The sequence below is a fragment of the Protomyctophum parallelum genome (genome assembly GCF_964188405.1).
Source record: "Protomyctophum parallelum genome assembly, chromosome: 21".
Classification (NCBI taxonomy): Eukaryota; Metazoa; Chordata; class Actinopteri; order Myctophiformes; family Myctophidae; genus Protomyctophum; species Protomyctophum parallelum.
The window spans coordinates 3430281-3452780 of record NC_139713.1 but is presented as its reverse complement, the minus strand read 5'-3'; the positions used below and the strand labels follow the sequence as shown (position 1 = coordinate 3452780).

General features: G+C 45.8%; 1 protein-coding gene across 1 annotated transcript in view; it reads left to right on the top strand.

Moving 5' to 3' along the window:
* The window catches only part of tln1 (talin 1), a 215247-nt gene that overhangs the window by 15036 nt on the left and 177711 nt on the right, over positions 1-22500 (top strand). The window lies entirely within an intron of this gene.

Below are 22500 nucleotides of genomic sequence, written 5' to 3'. Positions count from 1 at the left end.
ATCGGATCGGTGGCCGATCCATTATCCGATCCGATAATTATGTGTAATTACAGTATGAAAACAACTCTACCTCCTCTGTGACACAGCAGTGTAGTATTGACAGTATAACATGTGGAATGCAGCCAGGCTAGCCTGCGCACACATTAACCTGGTCTAATTGTTGCACAGTTATTTAATAAATAATTCAGTGCATTTATATCTGTGTTTGTTACATTTTGTTTTACAAAGTTGGGAAAGTAATGTTTAAGTCAAGCCTTGATGGTGCCTTACACAAAATAATGATTCCAGACTCCACACAGTGAGGCATACAGCTTAATATAGGTTATTACGTTTCTTTGTGGGGGGTATCGGATCGGTACTCTGTATCAATTTACAATTTACAATTTAGGCATTTAGCAGACGCTCTTAATCCAGAGCGACTTACATTTAGGCAAGAACAAAAGCATGGGAATACATCACATAAAAGCATTTATCATGAAACATGCGTAAGATAAGAAGGTAACAGTGGAATATCTATATGATGAAACTATACATACACTATACATAATAAACTATACATATTCACTACTATGCTATACATATGTACTATGGCGTGCTATGACTATATACAATACAATTATAGTGCTGTCTACATAACATGCTATAAGTCTGTGTCAAATGCTATCTAAGCCAACAGAAATGCTATGTAAGGGGTTAGTATCGGCAGATACTGGACCCCCATGTATCGAAATCGGTATCGAATGCCAAAAAGCCGGATCGGTGCATCCCTAGACTACATAGTTCTTATACTCCCTCAGTCAGACGAACTATGCACGAATAGAATACAGGACCTTTTGCTCATAACGGACCAAAACCCATTTTTCACCTCCTCCCAGCCCACTGTGAACAGAACACACCCCTGTGGGTGGGTTCTGTTCACTCGGTTGTATTCGCTCACTCCCCAGAGTTAATCCATTTTGGGCCGGAACCCCTTTTGGTGTTATAGCATCATGTTATGCTTTAGCTATTGAAAAATAGCAGATCTACAAGCTCATAGCGCGCCACCGAGTGGCGCGATACGAGCTTGTAGGTCTGCTATTTTTTTTGAAAAATCGAAGAGCGACCGACAGTCATAGAAGACATTTTTTTTGTCAGGATGTAGAAGACATTTTTTTAGAATCTGATCTCAGGTCAGAATGCAAAACTGTCAGGATGTAGAAGACAATTTTTAGAATCTGGTCTCGGGTCAGAATGGAAAATGTCAGGATGTAGAAGACAATTTTTAGAATCTGATCTCAGGTCAGAATTGAAAACTGTCAGGATGTAGAAGACATTTTTTTTTTTTTATCTGATCTCAGGTCAGAATGAAAAACTCTCAGGATGTAGAAGACATTTTTTTTTTTGAATCTGATCTCAGGTCAGAATTGAAAAACTGTCAGGATGTAGAAGACATTTTTTTTTTAGAATCTGATCTCAGGTCAGAATGGAAAACTGTCAGGATGTAGAAGACATTTCTTTTTAGAATCTGATCTCAGGTCAGAAACATAGCTTTTTCAGAAAACTGTCAGCGTGTAGAAGACATTTTTAGAATCTGATCTCGGGTCAGAATTGAAAACTCTCAGGATGTAGAAGACATTTTTTTTTTAGAATCTGATCTCAGGTCAGAAACATAGCTTTTTCAGAAAACTGTCAGCGTGTAGAAGACATTTTTAGAATCTGATCTGGGGTCAGAATGGGTTAAATCACCGCTGTGTTATTTGACAGCACCAGGCATGGCTCGGCCTCATTGTCAGCACATTCCTCCCTGCTTCCCCTTTAGGAGTTGTGTGTGTGTGTGTGTGTGTGTGTGTGGATACGGGTGCATGTTTACTTCCAGCGCCGCGTGCGGCCATATTTGGCCAGCGGCGGCGCAGCGCGGGCTGGCCCTGTGGTCGACCGACCGACCCGCGGCAAAAAAAACAAAAAAACGCTGTGTTTTTTAAGCCGTCGTCGCTGGATTGTGTTTTTGGCTCGGGGAGTAGACGTGTCAGTATAATGGCCCCGCGCGTGTGTGTGTGTGTGTGTGTGTGTGTGTGTGTGTGTGTGGCACTGTGTGTGTGTGTGTGTGTGTGTGTGTGTGTGTGTGGCACTGTGTGTGTGTGTGTGTGTGTGTGTGTGTGTGGTGTGTGTGTGTGTGTGTGTGTGTGGCACTGTGTGTGTGTGTGGCACTGTGTGTGTCTGTGTGTGTGTGTGTGTGTGTGCTGCTATCTCATCCAGCCGATTGACGCTTGAGACGTTAAGCATTCCCCTTTTCCCATACCTAATTTCTTATGCCAAATACCTACATGGAACACATGGAACATAGCTATAGACTATGGGTTCACCCTTGTTTTATATATAGATGTATTTTCTTTTAATATTATTTTTATCCCACGATTTTGTCCCCATATATGGGGGACAAGGGGAGAGCAACGGACTTGAACTCATGCTTCCTTCATGCCTGAGTGTCCAAGTTGCTCCTTTACACCTGACAGGGGGGAGTTTCCCTGGTTGGACGTAGCGCGTGGAAGGAACACGTTATTCCAACCAGTTCCTTTCCCCTCCATCAGGCGCCCCGGCTGGCCAGGGGGAGGCAGTTTAGAGACCAGGATTACTGCATGTTTTTTGTGAGGGTACCTACCCTAGGGGACACGGGGAGAACATGTGAGGGTACCTACCCTAGGGGACACGGGGAGAACATGTGAGGGTACCTACCCTATAGGGGACACGGGGAGAACATGTGAGGGTACCTACCCTAGGGGACACGGGGAGAACATGTGAGGGTACCTACCCTAGGGGACACGGGGAGAACATGTGAGGGTACCTACCCTATAGGGGACACGGGGAGAACATGTGAGGGTACCTACCCTAGGGGACACTGGGAGAACATGTGAGGGTACCTACCCTAGGGGACACGGGGAGAACATGTGAGGGTACCTACCCTAGGGGACACGGGGAGAACATGTGAGGGTACCTACCCTAGGGGACACGGGGAGAACATGTGAGGGTACCTACCCTAGGGGACACGGGGAGAACATGTGAGGGTACCTACCCTAGGGGGACACGGGGAGAACATGCAAACTCCACACAGAAAGGCCCTTTCGCCAACCCCGCCTTCCCCCGTTTTATATTTTTAAGTGTAGCCACAGTGAAAACGGAACCTTTTACAGTGTTCTTATTTATTTGACATTCCACAGACCAGAAGACAGAGAGCGTTCTGGTGTTCAGACCGACCATCTCGTCGTGTTGTGTTTATAGACGGTCGGACGCAACCGTCGTTTGAGAGCGGCTGCGATCCCACAAAGAGTAAAGCGAGCTATATAAGATCGTCCACACCCCCTCGTTCACTTTGCATGATTGGACTCCGTTTCCCAGAAGCCCTTGCAAGCCAGTTATATCTTGATTCCCCGCTATAGACGTCGGCATAGTGCGTCGGCCTCGTCACGATGTTCGAGGCTCTTTTATAATAATCGTCAAACGACGGCGAATTAAACATATATAACAAATGGCGGGTTTATAGCGTACTATACGCAGGGAAAGACGATGGAATAAAATGTGGGTTTAGCGGGTTATGAAGTCAATGACAATGTGTTAAACACAATTAGTTTCATGACGATGACTCGTCAGCTAGATGTGCTGAAGGTGACAGTCCTTGGTGGTGTCGTTGTCGTTGTCGTTGACGACGGCAGCGTCGGAAGCCTTGGTGGTGTAAATTTAGACTCAGTGTTCATACTCTGTGTGTGTGTGTGTGTGTGTGTGTGTGTGTGTGTGTGTGTGTGTGTGTGTGTGTGTGTGTGTGTGTGTGTGTGTTCACAGTCACACACCACCACACGTCACTGTGTGTGTGTGTGTGTGTGTTTGCTCTGTTTCTGCACACTCATGTGAGAGGAACCACACACGCCTGCTCTGCTCTGCTCTCTCCCTGGCTTCAAAACAGGCCCTGCTTCTCAGGGTGGCCCCAGGGGGTCCTTGATGGGCTGCTGGCCTGGGGGTGTCTCCTCAGGGTGGCCCCAGGGGGTCCTTGATGGGCTGCTGGGGAGTGGGGGTGTCTCCTCAGGGTGGCCCCAGGGGGTCCTTGATGGGCTGCTGGGGAGTGGGGGTGTCTCCTCAGGGTGGCCCCAGGGGGTCCTTGATGGGCTGCTGGGGAGTGGGGGTGTCTCCTCAGGGTGGCCCCAGGGGGTCCTTGATGGGCTGCTGGCCTGGGGGGGTGTCTCCTCAGGGTGGCCCCAGGGGGTCCTTGATGGGCTGCTGGCCTGGGGGGGTGTCTCCTCAGGGTGTCCAGCTAAAATAAGGACGTGTAATATTGTAATTAGCCGTTCGCTAAGTCCCGCCCCAAGCCCGTTCTTGGCCGATACTACCGCGTTAGCGACGGTTACTATAGGTTAGGATCCTGGTCAAGCTTTCATTGCTGGTCAAAATGGTCACGCAGTGTCAATAAATATATTTGCTGTAGCGTGTGTGGACCTCAGAAAGAGGGTTTGTTTTCTTACCTTGTTATGAAAATACTAGTCCATTCCATACTGGTGGTCCCTGGGGCCACTGGTGGTCCCTGGGGCCACTGGTGGTCCCTGGGGCCACTGGTGGTCCCTGGGGCCACTGGTGGTCCCTGGGGCCACTGGTGGTCCCTGGGGCCACTGGTGGTCCCTGGGGCCACTGGTGGTCCCTGGGGCCACTGGTGGTCCCTGGGGCCACTGGTGGTCCCTGGGGCCACTGGTGGTCCCTGGGGCCACTGGTGGTCCCTGGGGCCACTGGTGGTCCCTGGACCACTGGTGGTCCCTGGGGCCCCTGGTGGTCCCTGGGGCCACTGGTGGTCCCTGGACCACCAGTGGGTCCAGGGACCACCAGTGGTCCAGGGACCACCAGTGGCCCCAGGGACCACCAGTGGTCCCTGGACCACTGGTGGTCCCTGGACCCGCTGGTTGAAAACCCCTGATGTAGATGATGATGTCGTCGACTGCACTAGAGAGGTTGGGATTGGCTGCTTCCCTCCTGCATGGCATTCCTGCACTCCTCTGGGAGCCAATCGAATGACTTGTGATCCACTGCTCTGTCTGAGAGCGAGGGGGAGGGGGGGGGGGGGGGGGCAGGACAGGACGTGAGAGAGGGAGAGATGCACACACTGTGTGTGTGTGTGTGTGTGTGTGTGTGTGTGTGTGTGTGTGTTCAGAATGCTAGTGGAATTCGGTTGGAATGTGGGATGGACCGGAGCCCTCTGGACTGGAGCTCTGCCTTCAGCCTCCTCTAAATCCATCACCACTATTTAAAGGTTCTAGCGCTGTGTGTGTGTGTGTGTGTGTGTGTGTGCGCGCGCACAAGTGGGCGTGTGTGTGTGTGTCAGAGTCACTATACTTGTGAGAACCAAAATGCCCCCATAAGTATAATAGGATTTGAGAAACGGACGGCGTTGTTTGAGGACAGTTGGGGTTGGGGGTGTCGGTTTGTTGTGTAGGATTAAACATTGAGAGAGGTTTAAGGGTTTTAGGGGTTACAGTTGTCCATATTTTATACTTGCAGGAGCTGAAAAGTATAGCCGATCTACAGTACAAGCTTGTTTAACAGTTTACCAATTTGTTTTGTCTATTTTCAGATTATTCCATAGCATTGTTGTGTGTGTGTGTGTGTGTGTGTGTGTGACTGTGTGTGTGTGTGCGATTTCAACCATTTATATTACTACCGGGAGTCTGTGTACAACATGTAACCACCCGGAAGGTTCGTAGTACACACTCTTTGGGGCGTGTATACTCTGTTGTATGACCGTCTCCTCTCCTGCTGTAAATAGTGGATATACTTTATGTATACTCTGTTGTATGACCGTCTCCTCTCCTGCTGTAAATAGTGGATATACTTTATGTATACTCTGTTGTATGACCGTCTCCTCTCCTGCTGTAAATAGTGCATATACTTTATGTATACTCTGTTGTATGACCGTCTCCTCGCCTGCTGTAAATAGTGGATATACTTTATGTATACTCTGTTGTATGACCGTCTCCTCTCCTGCTGTAAATAGTGGATATACTTTATGTATACTCTGTTGTATGACCGTCTCCTCGCCTGCTGTAAATAGTGCATATACTTTATGTATACTCTGTTGTATGACCGTCTCCTCGCCTGCTGTAAATAGTGGATATACTTTATGTATACTCTGTTGTATGACCGTCTCCTCTCCTGCTGTAAATAGTGGATATACTTTATGTATACTCTGTTGTATGACCGTCTCCTCTCCTGCTGTAAATAGTGCATATACTTTATGTATACTCTGTTGTATGACCGTCTCCTCGCCTGCTGTAAATAGTGGATATACTTTATGTATACTCTGTTGTATGACCGTCTCCTCGCCTGCTGTAAATAGTGGATATACTTTATGTATACTCTGTTGTATGACCGTCTCCTCTCCTGCTGTAAATAGTGGATATACTTTATGTATACTCTGTTGTATGACCGTCTCCTCTCCTGCTGTAAATAGTGGATATACTTTATGTATACTCTGTTGTATGACCGTCTCCTCTCCTGCTGTAAATAGTGGATATACTTTATGTATACTCTGTTGTATGACCGTCTCCTCTCCTGCTGTAAATAGTGGATATACTTTATGTATACTCTGTTGTATGACCGTCTCCTCTCCTGCTGTAAATAGTGCATATACTTTATGTATACTCTGTTGTATGACCGTCTCCTCTCCTGCTGTAAATAGTGCATATACTTTATGTATACTCTGTTGTATGACCGTCTCCTCTCCTGCTGTAAATAGTGGATATACTTTATGTATACTCTGTTGTATGACCGTCTCCTCTCCTGCTGTAAATAGTGGATATACTTTATGTATACTCTGTTGTATGACCGTCTCCTCTCCTGCTGTAAATAGTGGATATACTTTATGTATACTCTGTTGTATGACCGTCTCCTCTCCTGCTGTAAATAGTGGATATACTTTATGTATACTCTGTTGTATGACCGTCTCCTCTCCTGCTGTAAATAGTGGATATACTTTATGTATACTCTGTTGTATGACCGTCTCCTCGCCTGCTGTAAATGGTGGATATACTTTATGTATCGTCTATTTTCTGCAAGTGACATGAATGAGTTTGAACTTGGACTGGATGCATTTTGGTGCCTGGAATAGGGTTGTTTGTGTTTGTACCTATTTTATTCTATAGAGTCCTATGCAGTTTGTTGTAGTTAGTTCTTTCAGTGTATTATCCACGGCTTTTATGTCCACGTCTATTTTAAATTTGACTTTTTATGACTTTTTAAAGAAAGTTTCTGAATACCATTTCCTATCAGCAAATCAAACTCTCATATGGGGCTTTTAAACAGAAAAGTATACTCTGTGGTGATTTGTAACTAACTATAACTATTGTATTTTATTTGCCAGTTCTGGAGAGAAATCATTTATTTGCATCAAACAATCTGGAAATGCAATTTGAGGGAGACATTCACCAGAAAATAAATGCTATTTGAGGGAGACATTCACCAGAAAATAAATGCTATTTGAGGGAGACATTCACCAGAAAATAAATGCTATTTGAGGGAGACATTCACCAGAAAATAAATGCTATTTGATGGAGACATTCACCAGAAAATAAATGCTATTTGAGGGAGACATTCACCAGAAAACAAATGCTATTTGAGGGAGACATTCACCAGAAAATAAATGCTATTTGAGGGAGACATTCACCAGAAAATAAATGCTATTTGAGGGAGACATTCACCGGAAAATAAATGCTATTTGAGGGAGACATTCACCAGAAAAGAAATGCTATTTGAGGGAGACATTCACCAGAAAATAAATGCTATTTGAGGGAGACATTCACCAGAAAATAAATGCTATTTGAGGGAGACATTCACCAGAAAATAGCACATCCACGGCCATGGTATTATTTGGTGTGAAGTGGCCTTAACGGTTGAGCAAATTGAGACATTTTTCCTCAAGCTAGTGGTCTTTGTGTAGAATTCCTGTGCGGTTGCGTTGCGGTGTGCGTCACCGGGCCGGGCCATGACATGATGCGTGATTCCAAAGATAGACTGCAGCGTTGACGTTGACTCACTGCATGGGAGCCACTGCATGTCTGCTGTCTGCGTTCTTCTATGATGTTGACTGCATGGGAGCCACTGCATGTCTGCTGTCTGCGTTCCTCTATGATGTTGACTGCATGGGAGCCAGTCTGCTGTCTGCGTTCCTTTATGATGTTGACTGCATTGGAGCCAGTCTGCTGCATGTCTGCTGTCTGCGTTCCTTTATGATGTTGACTGCATTGGAGCCAGTCTGCTGTCTGCGTTCCTTTATGATGTTGACTGCATGGGAGCCAGTCTGCTGTCTGCGTTCCTTTATGATGTTGACTGCATGGGAGCCAGTCTGCTGTCTGCGTTCCTTTATGATGTTGACTGCATGGGAGCCACTGCATGTCTGCTGTCTGCGTTCCTTTATGATGTTGACTGCATGGGAGCCACTGCATGTCTGCTGTCTGCGTTCCTTTATGATGACTGCATTGGAGCCACTGCATGTCTGCTGTCTGCGTTCCTTTATGATGTTGACTGCATTAGAGCCAGTCTGCTGCATGTCTGCTGTCTGCGTTCCTTTATGATGTTGACTGCATTGGAGCCGGTCTGCTGCATGTCTGCTGTCTGCGTTCCTCTATGATGTTGACTGCATTGGAGCCAGTCTGCTGCATGTCTGCTGTCTGCGTTCCTCTATGATGTTGACTGCATGGGAGCCAGTCTGCTGCATGTCTGCTGTCTGCGTTCCTCTATGATGTTGACTGCATGGGAGTCAGTCTGCTGCATGTCTGCTGTCTGCGTTCCTTTATGATGTTGACTGCATGGGAGTCAGTCTGCTGCATGTCTGCTGTCTGCGTTCCTTTATGATGTTGACTGCATGGGAGTCAGTCTGCTGCATGTCTGCTGTCTGCGTTCCTCTATGATGTTGACTGCATTGGAGCCAGTCTGCTGCATGTCTGCTGTCTGCGTTCCTTTAGATGTTGACTGCATGGGAGCCAGTCTGCTGTCTCTACTCCCAGTGATGTAAATAGGAGGTTTTCAATGTAATTGTTGTATGGGTCATTATGGGTAATTAATTTATTAATTTATTTGACAGGGACAAAGCTCATTAATCAACATGTCCGTTTTCACATCAATGTAAATGGGCCAGAGTTAGCCAAAGCTACATTTGGAGTGGATGTGTAAATGTAGTGGCCCCTCTCCATCGTCAAAGTTGCCCAGCCCTGCCCTGCCCTGGAGACGCCTCCAGAGCTGAAGGAGGCGCTGTCTGCCTTCCCATGTGTCTCTGGAGCCACATGGCTCTATAAGGGCACTGTATTTGAAAACACCAACATAATTGACAGCATGACCTGTTGAATCATAGCAACCTTTTATTAAAGCACTATGTTGTAACACAGACTCTTAACCCATTCTGACCGGGCACCCATTTTGGTGTTGGCATCATGTCGTGCTTTAGCTATTGAAAAATAGCAGATCTACAAGCTCATAGCGCGCCACCGAGTGGCGCGCTACGAGCTTGTAGGTCTGCTATCTTTTGAAAAATCGAAGAACGATTGACATTTTTAGAATCTGATCTCAGGTCAGAATGGGTTAAGACTAACTGCACCGCGCGTGTGTGTGTGTGTGTGTGTGTGTGTGTGTGTGTGTGTGCACGTGCGTGTGTGTGTGTGTGTGTGTGTGTGTGCACACGTGCGTATGTGCGTTGTGATGTTGTGCCAGGTGAGTCAGGAGTCCAGAGCAGAGACTGAATGCTATACATTTAATCTTATTGAATAGTCTTTAATCTAGTTTTAACCACAACATTCAGTGAAAATAGCAGATCTACAAGCTTGTAGTTGATCCCCTCTCCCCCTCCACTCTTCATGGTTCTATGACATGAACACGTACCACAGAAACGAGGCTATAGGGTTGAGCTTTCCACAGCCGACCCGGGTTCGAATCCCCCCCCACGGCTCTTTGCTATGTAGTTCTGTCACCGTCATGGATCACTGTACTGTGGATATATCCACCTTTTTCCCCGCCAAGGCCGTGTTGCCATGTCTGCTTATTATAAGCAACCTTTGATTTGTTTTTTCTGTAAAGTCACTTGCAAATACATTATTGGTTGATGTTTTCTTTTGGGCTTGACTGTAAAGTGTATAGCAGTTGCTTATTATAGTCCCTTCTTTTTTTTCGACCAATCACAACACTATCATTCATGGAGAATGTTAAACTGATTTGTAAAGCGTCAACGTAATTTACTTGAGCGGTACTTTAATAGTTTTAATTGATTCATTTCTTAACGGCAATTGATCGTTTAACGATGAGTTATTAACAGCCTGCCTGGTGCGACTCATTTCCAGATGGTGGTCCAAATGGCCAAATAAATACATCATTAATTCGGGGGTGTGTGAGAGAACCACTGCCTTGGGCACGGTGGCACAGTTGGTAGTGCTGTCGCCTCACAGCTCGAAGGTCCTGGGTTCGATTCCCGCTCGGGACGCTGTGGGTGCTGGCGGCGTGTTTCCTCCTCCGCGTCATCAGTGCCCATACCCGAGGCGGGGGTTGGCCAAAGGGCCTTTCTGTGTGGAGTTTGCATGTTCGCCCCGTGTCCCCTATAGGGTAGGTACCCTCACATGTTCTCCCCGTGTCCCCAAAAAACATGCAGTAATCCTGGTCTCTAAACTGCCTCCCCCTGGCCAGCCGGGGCGCCTGATGGAGGGGAAAGGAACTGGTTGGAATAACGTGTTCCTTCCACGCGCTACGTCCAACCAGGGACACTCCCCCCCCCCCCCCCCCCCTGTCAGGTGTAAAGGAGCAACTCGGACAATCAGGCATGAAGGAAGCATGAGTTCAAGTCCGTTGCTCTCCACTTGTCCCCCATATATGGGGACTAGGTTGGTCTCCCCTTGTCCCCCATATATGGGGACTAGGTTGGTCTCCCCTTGTCCCCCATATATGGGGACTAGGTTGGTCTCCCCTTGTCCCCCATATATGGGGACTAGGTTGGTCTCCCCTTGTCCCCCATATATGGGGACTAGGTTGGTGGAGGGTGTGTAGAGCCCAGGATCACATTAGATGATTGACACAGGGGTGAAAAATGGGTTACAAAATCGTGGGATAAAAAATATATATAAAAAGAAAAAAGGAGAACCACTGCCTTGACTGAAGGAAAGCCCAGCTGGGTTGAGGAGGCTTCACGTCCCCCAGGAAACCCATGTTTCCTGGCGTAGTGCCAGTTTATACGATGTTGTTGTTTAGTCATTAGCAGTTCATTTAGGAACAAACTATATATCACTCGTTATTATTTGCATGCCCTCCTCCTAATATTATACGAAACATAACTGTGAAATAACTCACTCCACGTTGCGTGTGTACTGTCGGGCAGAAACCTCATCTCCGTATTTTAACTTCCGCAAATGATTTGCCCTCGTAGATTTGTTTTGCTGCCAAAAATGACATCCGTTGGCGCGGTGATGAGTGACCGACCGCACATTTGAGAACGTGCTAGCTGTCATATTTTTGCCATTTTTACAAATTGCAGCATTTGTAACTCATTTCATTTTGTCTGGTTATAATGTGGTTATATTCATGTAGAAAACGGAAGAAGAAATGATTATCATAACGACAGCTAGCAAAATAAACTAGGATAAAGTTCGGTACAGTAGTGCATCCCGTGGATGCAGAGGTCGTTTGCGTCCCTTGACTATGAAGTGTGTTTTGGGATGCAAAATGCACCCTATTTTAACCCATTCTGGGCGGGAACCCCTTTTGGTGTCAGCATCATGTTATGAAAAATAGCAGATCAACAAGCTCATAGCGCGCCACCGAGTGGCGCGCTACGAGCTTGTAGGTCTGCTGTTTTTGAAGAATCGAAGAACCACTGACATAGAAACACAGCTTTTTCAGAAAACTGTCAGGATGTAGAAGAACATTTATAGAATCTGATCTCAGGTCAGAATGGGTTAATCTCTGACAGTACAGTAACACCGCTGACAGTCACTTGTCATATAGATATGAGTCACTGTGTGTGTGTGTGTGTGTGTGTGTGTGTGTCATGGTCGAGTGACACTGGCGTTTCGGTCTGAGCTAGCTGGGCTGCTGACGGGTGATTAGAACCCACAACCTCCGTCCCGACCGTCTGCTGTCACTCTGCGTTAGTTAGCGCCCGTCACGCCATGCGAGGGACGAGGACGGGGCGATCTGTCTTCACATTCACACACTGCACTACGCAGTCCATTTAATAGGGTTCATTCACACACTGCACTACGCAGTCCATTTAATAAGGTTCATTCACACACTGCACTACGCAGTCCATTTAATAAGGTTCACTCACTGCACTACGCAGTCCATTTAATAAGGTTCACTCACTGCACTACGCAGTCCATTTAATAAGGTTCATTCACACACTGCACTACGCAGTCCATTTAATAGGGTTCATTCACTGCACTACGCAGTCCATTTAATAAGGTTCACACACTGCACTACGCAGTCCATTTAATAGGGTTCACACACTGCACTACGCAGTCCATTTAATAGGGTTCACACACTGCACTACGCAGTCCATTTAATAAGGTTCATTCACACACTGCACTACGCAGTCCATTTAATAAGGTTCATTCACACACTGCACTACGCAGTCCATTTAATAAGGTTCATTCACACACTGCACTACGCAGTCCATTTAATAAGGTTCATTCACACACTGCACTACGCAGTCCATTTAATAAGGTTCATTCACACACTGCACTACGCAGTCCATTTAATAAGGTTCATTCACACACTGCACTACGCAGTCCATTTAATAAGGTTCATTCACACACTGCACTACGCAGTCCATTTAATAAGGTTCATTCACACACTGCACTACGCCGTCCATTTAATAAGGTTCATTCACACACTGCACTACGCAGTCCATTTAATAAGGTTCACACACTGCACTACGCAGTCCATTTAATAAGGTTCATTCACACACTGCACTACGCAGTCCATTTAATAGGGTTCACACACTGCACTACGCAGTCCATTTAATAAGGTTCACACACTGCACTACGCAGTCCATTTAATAAGGTTCATTCACACACTGCACTACGCAGTCCATTTAATAAGGTTCATTCACACACTGCACTACGCAGTCCATTTAATAAGGTTCATTCACACACTGCACTAAGCAGTCCATTTAATAGGGTTCATTCACACACTGCACTACGCAGTCCATTTAATAAGGTTCATTCACACACTGCACTACGCAGTCCATTTAATAAGGTTCATTCACACACTGCACTACGCAGTCCATTTAATAAGGTTCATTCACACACTGCACTACGCAGTCCATTTAATAAGGTTCATTCACACACTGCACTACGCAGTCCATTTAATAGGGTTCATTCACACACTGCACTACGCAGTCCATTTAATAAGGTTCATTCACACACTGCACTACGCAGTCCATTTAAAGGAGAATTCCATGCTAGAATGCTTTCTTATCTTTCTTACCTTTCTTTGTAGTTGTTACGTCCCCACCAAAGAGGTCCAGGTGTTTTTTTGTGCAAAAACTCCTTATTGGCTATTTTCCCTACCATAAGCCCTCAATGAATTGCATTGCATTGAATGGGGCTATGGGGTGTTATGCTAATTTGCTTATTTCCATCAAAAGAAGTAGTAAAGTGTGCCAGTTGGGATATTATATACATTATGAAGAGAGGATATATACAAATAAATTATAATTTTGAGCGATGGAAATAAGTGAATTAGCACAACACCCCATAGCCCCATTCAATTCCCATTCAATTCAATGCAATTCATGTATGGTAGGGGAAATAGCCAATAAGGAGCTTTTGCACAAAATAACACCTGGACCTCTTTGGTGGGGACGTAACGACTACAAAGAAGGGTAAGAAAGCCTTTTAGTATGGAATTCTCCTTTAATAAGGTTCACACACTGCACGTTTTCAGTCAGGGGCGGCGGTGGCTCAGCGGTAGAGTGGCTGGATGGTAGCAGTCAGGTTGCCAGTTCAAACCCTGTGGGCTCCCCCCCAGAGTTGGTGTCGAAGTGTCCTTGAGCAAGACACCGAACCCCTAATTGCTCCCGATGTGCTGGTTGGTGCCTTGCATGGTTTCTGCTGCCATCGGTGTGTGAATGTGTGAGAATGTGATGCACAATCTCTGTAAAGCGCCTTGGATGAAGGCATTTGCCATTTACCTCTCTTTGGCTTCCACAGAGTATACGCCTTGACTTTCTCTTGGTTAACTCCTTGGCTCTCTCTGTCTGAAGGACGATTTATAATACTCTGTAGTCGGTTGTACTGAAAATAGACGATCTACAAGATCACAACGTGGGGCATTCACTGCAGTGCAACGCGTTGTGGTCTTTGTGGTCTGGCGTGTGCCTGTGTGGCACGCGCCTTTAAAAACAGAAACTCACTTCCACAAATACTTTCCTCTCGGCTGGTAGCTCAATGTAAACAATGCATCGTAGTAGGAAATGGGTGTGTACTTTAATGGGCAAGAAAATAAATTAAAAAAAGCAACGCCCTGCTTCACAGACACACATTCAAACCTGGGAGCTACTGACCGGTACAACCACAGTCTGATACTGTTGTACTGACCGGTACAACCACAGTCTGATACTGTTGTACTGACCGGTACAACAACAGTCTGATACTGTTGTACTGACCAGTACAACCACAGTCTGATACTGTTGTACTGAACGGTACAACCACAGTCTGATACTGTTGTACTGACCGGTACAACCACAGTCTGATACTGTTGTACTGAACGGTACAACCACAGTCTGATACTGTTGTACTGACCGGTACAACCACAGTCTGATACTGTTGTACTGACCGGTACAACCACAGTCTGATACTGTTGTACTGACCGGTACAACCACAGTCTGATACTGTTGTACTGACCGGTACAACCACAGTCTGATACTGTTGTACTGACCGGTACAACCACAGTCTGATACTGTTGTACTGACCGGTACAACCACAGTCTGATACTGTTGTACTGACCGGTACAACCACAGTCTGATACTGTTGTACTGACCGGTACAACCACAGTCTGATACTGTTGTACTGACCGGTACAACCACAGTCTGATACTGTTGTACTGACCGGTACAACCACAGTCTGATACTGTTTTTTTTTTTTTTGCGGCTTACGCCTTTTATTGATTTTTTAAGGGATAGAAAGTAGGCTGACAGGAAACGGGAGAGAGATGGGGGGATGACATGCGGTAAAGGCCGTGTCGGGTCCGGGAGTCGAACCCGCGGCACACCGCGACTGGATCACCAGTCCGGTGCCCAGACCGTTACGCTACGGCCTGGGCCCAGTCTGATACTGTTGTACTGACCGGTACAACCACAGTCTGATACTGTTGTACTGACCAGTACAACCACAGTCTGATACTGTTGTACTGACCGGTACAACCACAGTCTGATACTGTTGTACTGACCGGTACAACCACAGTCTGATACTGTTGTACTGACCGGTACAACCACAGTCTGATACTGTTGTACTGACCGGTACAACCACAGTCTGATACTGTTGTACTGACCGGTACAACCACAGTCTGATACTGTTGTACTGACCGGTACAACCACAGTCTGATACTGTTGTACTGACCGGTACAACCACAGTCTGATACTGTTGTACTGACCAGTACAACCACAGTCTGATACTGTTGTACTGACCGGTACAACCACAGTCTGATACTGTCTTTATCTTTACATCTAGTCCCACTTCCTGTTGTCCCCACTGAACTGTCCCCCTCACAACTGGGTTTTTGTGGAGACCAAGTGGAGACCAACATCCTTTAAAATCCCTAAGTTCTATTATATTGCATAATGGGCCTGTGTGTGTGTGTGTGAGTGTGGAGTGGAGCGTGTGTGTGTGAGAGTGTGTATGTTGAGTGAGTGTGGACTCGGGGCGTGTGTGTGTTGAGAGCGTGTGTGTGTGTGTGTGTGTGTGTGTGTGTGTGTGTGTGTTGAGCTTGTGTTGTTCCTTGTTTATCAGCAGACAACACTGCACTTCCGTTTTTCAGTTATGGGTGGGGCAGGTGGGGGGTGTAGGGGGGGGGGGGGTGTTCAACATGCTGCTCTCGGCGTATCCTGTAGGAAATTAGTGTAATAAACAGCCCCTTTTTTTTCTCTTTTACAAACACAGCTCCAGAAATGCTTTAACGAGATGCTAATCTGTGGCTCTGGAGAGATGTATTCCAACATAGATATCATAATAGTTGACTATAAACTGTATTCCACTGGTTTTAACCCATTCTGACCTGAGATCAGATTCTATAAATGTCTATTACATCCTGACAGTTTCATTATTAACCCATTCTGACCTGAGATCAGATTCTAAAAGTGTCTTCGATTTTTCAAAAATAGCAGACCTACAAGCTCGTATCGCGCCACTCGGTGGCGCGATATGAGCTTGTAGATCTGCTATTTTTCAATAGCTAAAGCATAACATGATGCCAACACCAAAATGGGTGCCCGGTCAGAATGGGATAACATAGATATCATAATAGTTGACTATAAACTGTATTCCACTGGTTTTAACATAGATATCATAATAGTTGACTATAAACTGTATTCCACTGGTTTTAACATAGATATCATAATAGTTGACTATAAACTGTATTCCACTGGTTTTAACATAGATATCATAATAGTTGACTATAAACTGTATTCCACTGGTTTTAACATAGATATCATAATAGTTGACTATAAACTGTATTCCACTGGTTTTAACATAGATATCATAATAGTTGACTATAAACTGTATTCCACTGGTTTTCAACCCTTTTCACGTCATATCAGGGTCCATTTTTTATTCTGCATTTGTATTGTAGCGCAACTTTCGTTCAACTTTGACCCCTCTATCACATTTTTGGGCGTCAATTGATATGGCCACAAAAAACATAGTTCTGTGTGATGGTGGTAAAAAATGAACAAAAGTTGCACTATATGGTAGAAATAGGTCAACAATACAAATGACGCTAGTTTTGTGAAGTAATTTACTTTTAATCTGTGGCCCCCTGTACAGTTGAATCAATGAATACAGTTGAATCAATGAATACAGTTGAATCAATGAATACAGTTGCAACCACTATATTAATGGAAAGTATTTCATTTACCAACTTAAGTTAAAGAAAATCCCTTTAAGTTTATTTCAATAGTTGGATGTCTGATCATTTTTTATTAAACATCCCCTTATTATATGATGACCCCATTGAACTTCAAACTCCACATTAACCGTGTTTGACTCCCTGAAAACACACCGCTCACTTCACAGGGGTGTGATTTTAAACAGTTGGTGGATGGACAATTTGATATGAAGCTCCACCCACGCGGCACCATATAATACGTGTTCACTTTAAGAGTCGGAGTTTGGGTTTTCATGTGGTCAGGAAGGCGTGCGGTGTGGTGTGGTTGTGGTGTGGTGTGGTGTGGTTGTGGTGTGGTGTGGTGTGGTTGTGGTGTGGTGTGGTGTGGTGTGGTGCGGTTACGGTGTGGTGCGGTGCGGTTACGGTGTGGTGTGGTGTGGTGTGGTGTGGACTAGAGACTCTAGTCTGTGATAGTCGGGGGTTCAGATGGTCTAGTCTGTGGTAGTCGGGGGTTCAGATGGTCTAGTCTGTGATAGTCGGGGGTTCAGATGGTCTAGTCTGTGATAGTCGGGGGTTCAGATGGTCTAGTCTGTGATAGTCGGGGGTTCAGATGGTCTAGTCTGTGATAGTCTGGGGTTCAGATGGTCTAGTCTGTGATAGTTGGGGGTTCAGATGGTCTAGTCTGTGATAGTTGGGGGTTCAGATGGTCTAGTCTGTGATAGTCGGGGGTTCAGATGGTCTAGTCTGTGATAGTTGGGGGTTCAGATGGTCTAGTCTGTGATAGTCGGGGGTTCAGATGGTCTAGTCTGTGATAGTTGGGGGTTCAGATGGTCTAGTCTGTGATAGTTGGGGGTTCAGATGGTCTAGTCTGTGATAGTCGGGGGTTCAGATGGTCTAGTCTGTGATAGTCGGGGTTCAGATGGTCTAGTCTGTGATAGTCGGGGTTCAGATGGTCTAGTCTGTGATAGTTGGGGGTTCAGATGGTCTAGTCTGTGATAGTCGGGGGTTCAGATGGTCTAGTCTGTGATAGTTGGGGGTTCAGATGGTCTAGTCTGTGATAGTCGGGGGTTCAGATGGTCTAGTCTGTGATAGTCGGGGTTCAGATGGTCTAGTCTGTGATAGTCTGGGGTTCAGATGGTCTAGTCTGTGATAGTTGGGGGTTCAGATGGTCTAGTCTGTGATAGTTGGGGGTTCAGATGGTCTAGTCTGTGATAGTCGGGGGTTCAGATGGTCTAGTCTGTGATAGTTGGGGGTTCAGATGGTCTAGTCTGTGATAGTCGGGGGTTCAGATGGTCTAGTCTGTGATAGTCGGGGGTTCAGATGGTCTAGTCTGTGATAGTCGGGGTTCAGATGTCTAGTCTGTGATAGTCGGGGGTTCAGATGGTCTAGTCTGTGATAGTCGGGGGTTCAGATGGTCTAGTCTGTGATAGTCGGGGGTTCAGATGGTCTAGTCTGTGATAGTCGGGGTTCAGATGGTCTAGTCTGTGATAGTCGGGGTTCAGATGGTCTAGTCTGTGATAGTCGGGGTTCAGATGGTCTAGTCTGTGATAGTCGGGGGTTCAGATGGTCTAGTCTGTGATAGTTGGGGGTTCAGATGGTCTAGTCTGTGATAGTCGGGGGTTCAGATGGTCTAGTCTGTGATAGTTGGGGGTTCAGATGGTCTAGTCTGTGATAGTCGGGGGTTCAGATGGTCTAGTCTGTGATAGTTGGGGGTTCAGATGGTCTAGTCTGTGATAGTCGGGGGTTCAGATGGTCTAGTCTGTGATAGTCGGGGGTTCAGATGGTCTAGTCTGTGATAGTCGGGGGTTCAGATGGTCTAGTCTGTGATAGTTGGGGGTTCAGATGGTCTAGTCTGTGATAGTCGGGGGTTCAGATGGTCTAGTCTGTGATAGTCGGGGGTTCAGATGGTCTAGTCTGTGATAGTTGGGGGTTCAGATGGTCTAGTCTGTGATAGTCGGGGTTCAGATGGTCTAGTCTGTGATAGTTGGGGGTTCAGATGGTCTAGTCTGTGATAGTCGGGGGTTCAGATGGTCTAGTCTGTGATAGTTGGGGGTTCAGATGTCTAGTCTGTGATAGTTGGGGGTTCAGATGGTCTAGTCTGTGATAGTCGGGGGTTCTGGGTTGTCATTGTTTGTGTTGTTGTGTCGTCTGTGTGTCAGAAGCTAAAGCACCGACATTCCTGTGCTGTCTCACACATACTGTGACTCATCAAACGGCTGGCGGAAAGTAGAACTAACTATTACCCCATTCTGACCTGAGATCAGATTCTAAAGTGTCTTCTATGTCAAGTCGCTCTTCGATTTTTCAAAAATAGCAGACCTACAAGCTCGTAGCGCGCCACTCGGTGGCGCGCTATGAGCTTGTAGATCTGCTATTTTTCAATAGCTAAAGCATAACAACGTTGATAACACCTAAATGGGTTCCCACCCAAAATGGGTTGGGACATCCACTCCTGTTACTGCACTTAACAAGAGCAATACTTTATTTAAGACCAGATTCTACAAATGTCCCCTGAATCATGACAGTATGTTCCAACCATATGTTCCTACATCAGTGGTTCTCAAACTATTTCATGTCAAGGACCCTAAAAATATATGTAATATGCCTGAAAATATGTCGTTCCAGGGACCCCCCTCCCCCAGAAGCAACGATTGGAGTTAAAAACGTTCCCTCTGGAAGAATATATATTCAAAGATTTGAGGCACATTTTCACGATTTTTCAAAAAAGATAGCAGATCTACAAGCTCGTATAGCGCCGCACTTGGTATGAGCTTGTAGATCTGCTATTTTTCAATAGCTCAATAGCTAAATCTGTGGATCAGCGACTGTGGAAAAATAATGTGAATACTTTTGTACGGTCGGTAATCATATTTTGATGCCAGTTTCACTTCATTGTACTTGAACGCCAGTCAAATATTTTTTTATGCAATTCCTCTTCCTTTTGTAACAGGAGTATTTCTCCCACCACTGTCCCAAACTCACAGGATACACACACACACACACACACACACACACACACACACACACACACACACACACACACACACACACACACACACACACACACACACACACACACACACACACACACACACTCTGATGTCTTAACTCCCGTCAGGCTGAGCGCAGGACGGCTAAAATTCCCTTTTATGGCATTGCGGGGGCCTTTTTTAGTGCAACAGGAAATGACATGGCTGTGTGTGTGTGTGTGTGTGTGTGTGTGTGTGTGTGTGTGTGTGTGTGTGTGTGTGTGTGTGTGTGTGTGTGTGCGGACACGTCAGGGCAGAGCTGCTTCTTGGAGGGAAGCAGAGCTGCAACTCACTGCTGTAATGCCACTCGTGCGTGCTTGCACACACACACACACACACACACACACACACACACACACACACACACACACACACACACACACTACTTTTACTTGTAAGTAAAGGTAGCAATACCACAACAGCAAAAGAATACTCCTTGTACTACAGTAGTAAGTAACTACAGTATAGTACTACAGTAGTGAGTAAAAGGCTTGTACTACAGTAGTAACTACAGTATAGTACTACAGTAGTGAGTAAAAGGCTTGTACTACAGTAGTAAGTAACTACAGTATAGTACTACAGTAGTGAGTAAAAGGCTTGTACTACAGTAGTAACTACAGTATAGTACTACAGTAGTGAGTAAAAGGCTTGTACTACAGTAGTAAGTAACTACAGTAGTAAGTAACTACAGTAGTGAGTAAAAGGCTTGCGTTCTCCATGTTGTTTGAGCGAAAGGACAACATCATGTCAAACATCTAAATATACTTGCGTTATAAAGGCATTTCTATCTCTGGGACACCACTTTATATTGTAAAATCAAAGTTAATTTGACTCTTACGAGTGTACAATTGGTTCCTAATTCTCATTTATCTGGGGCCTGAGACCACTGTTGTGTTGGGGGGGGGGGGGACATGGGCTAAGATTTGTGCTTCTGTAACACTTGCTGCTATGCATCCCATTCCCATGTGTACACATACTGCTATGCATCCCATTCCCATGTGTACACATACTGCTATGCATCCCATTCCCATGTGTACACATACTGCTATGCATCCCATTCCCATGTGTACACATACTGCTATGCATCCCATTCCCATGTGTACACATGCTGCTATGCATCCCATTCCCATGTGTACACATACTGCTATGCATCCCATTCCCATGTGTATACATGCTGCTATGCATCCCATTCCCATGTGTATACATACTGCTATGCATCCCATTCCCATGTGTACACATACTGCTATGCATCCCATTCCCATGTGTACACATGCTGCTATGCATCCCATTCCCATGTGTACACATACTGCTATGCATCCCATTCCCATGTGTATACATACTGCTATGCATCCCATTCCCATGTGTACACATACTGCTATGCATCCCATTCCCATGTGTACACATACTGCTATGCATCCCATTCCCATGTGTACACATACTGCTATGCATCCCATTCCCATGTGTACACATACTGCTATGCATCCCATTCCCATGTGTACACATACTGCTATGCATCCCATTCCCATGTGTACACATGCTGCTATGCATCCCATTCCCATGTGTACACATACTGCTATGCATCCCATTCCCATGTGTACACATACTGCTATGCATCCCATTCCCATGTGTATACATACTGCTATGCATCCCATTCCCATGTGTACACATACTGCTATGCATCCCATTCCCATGTGTACACATGCTGCTATGCATCCCATTCCCATGTGTACACATGCTGCTATGCATCCCATTCCCATGTGTACACATACTGCTATGCATCCCATTCCCATGTGTACACATACTGCTATGCATCCCATTCCCATGTGTATACATACTGCTATGCATCCCATTCCCATGTGTACACATACTGCTATGCATCCCATTCCCATGTGTATACATACTGCTATGCATCCCATTCCCATGTGTACACATGATACATCCCTCTGTTTCTCAACCAACGGTCCATTGACTACTAATACTTTCCTAATAATAATGACTCAACCAGACAATCCAGTGCACTAACCCTAACCCCCCCCCCCCCCCCCTCTGGAGATTGTAACTCCCTTCTTCTGTTTAACCCATTCTGACCTGAGATCAGATTCATACGAGGTTTCCACTGGACACACACTGGTCTGATTAACCCATTCTGACCTGAGATCAGATTTAAAAAAATGTCAGTCGTTCTTCGATTTTTCAAAAAATAGCAGACCTACAAGCTCGTAGCGCGCCACTCGGTGGCTAATCACCTGGTGGTCATTCAGTTCACGCTTTCTCAACTCGTGAAAAATAAATCAACAAATCCTACATCACTAAATGCATGGTCAGGGACCACATGCAACACCTCAACGGACCACCAGTGGTCCACGGACCACCTGTTGAAACCCCTGCT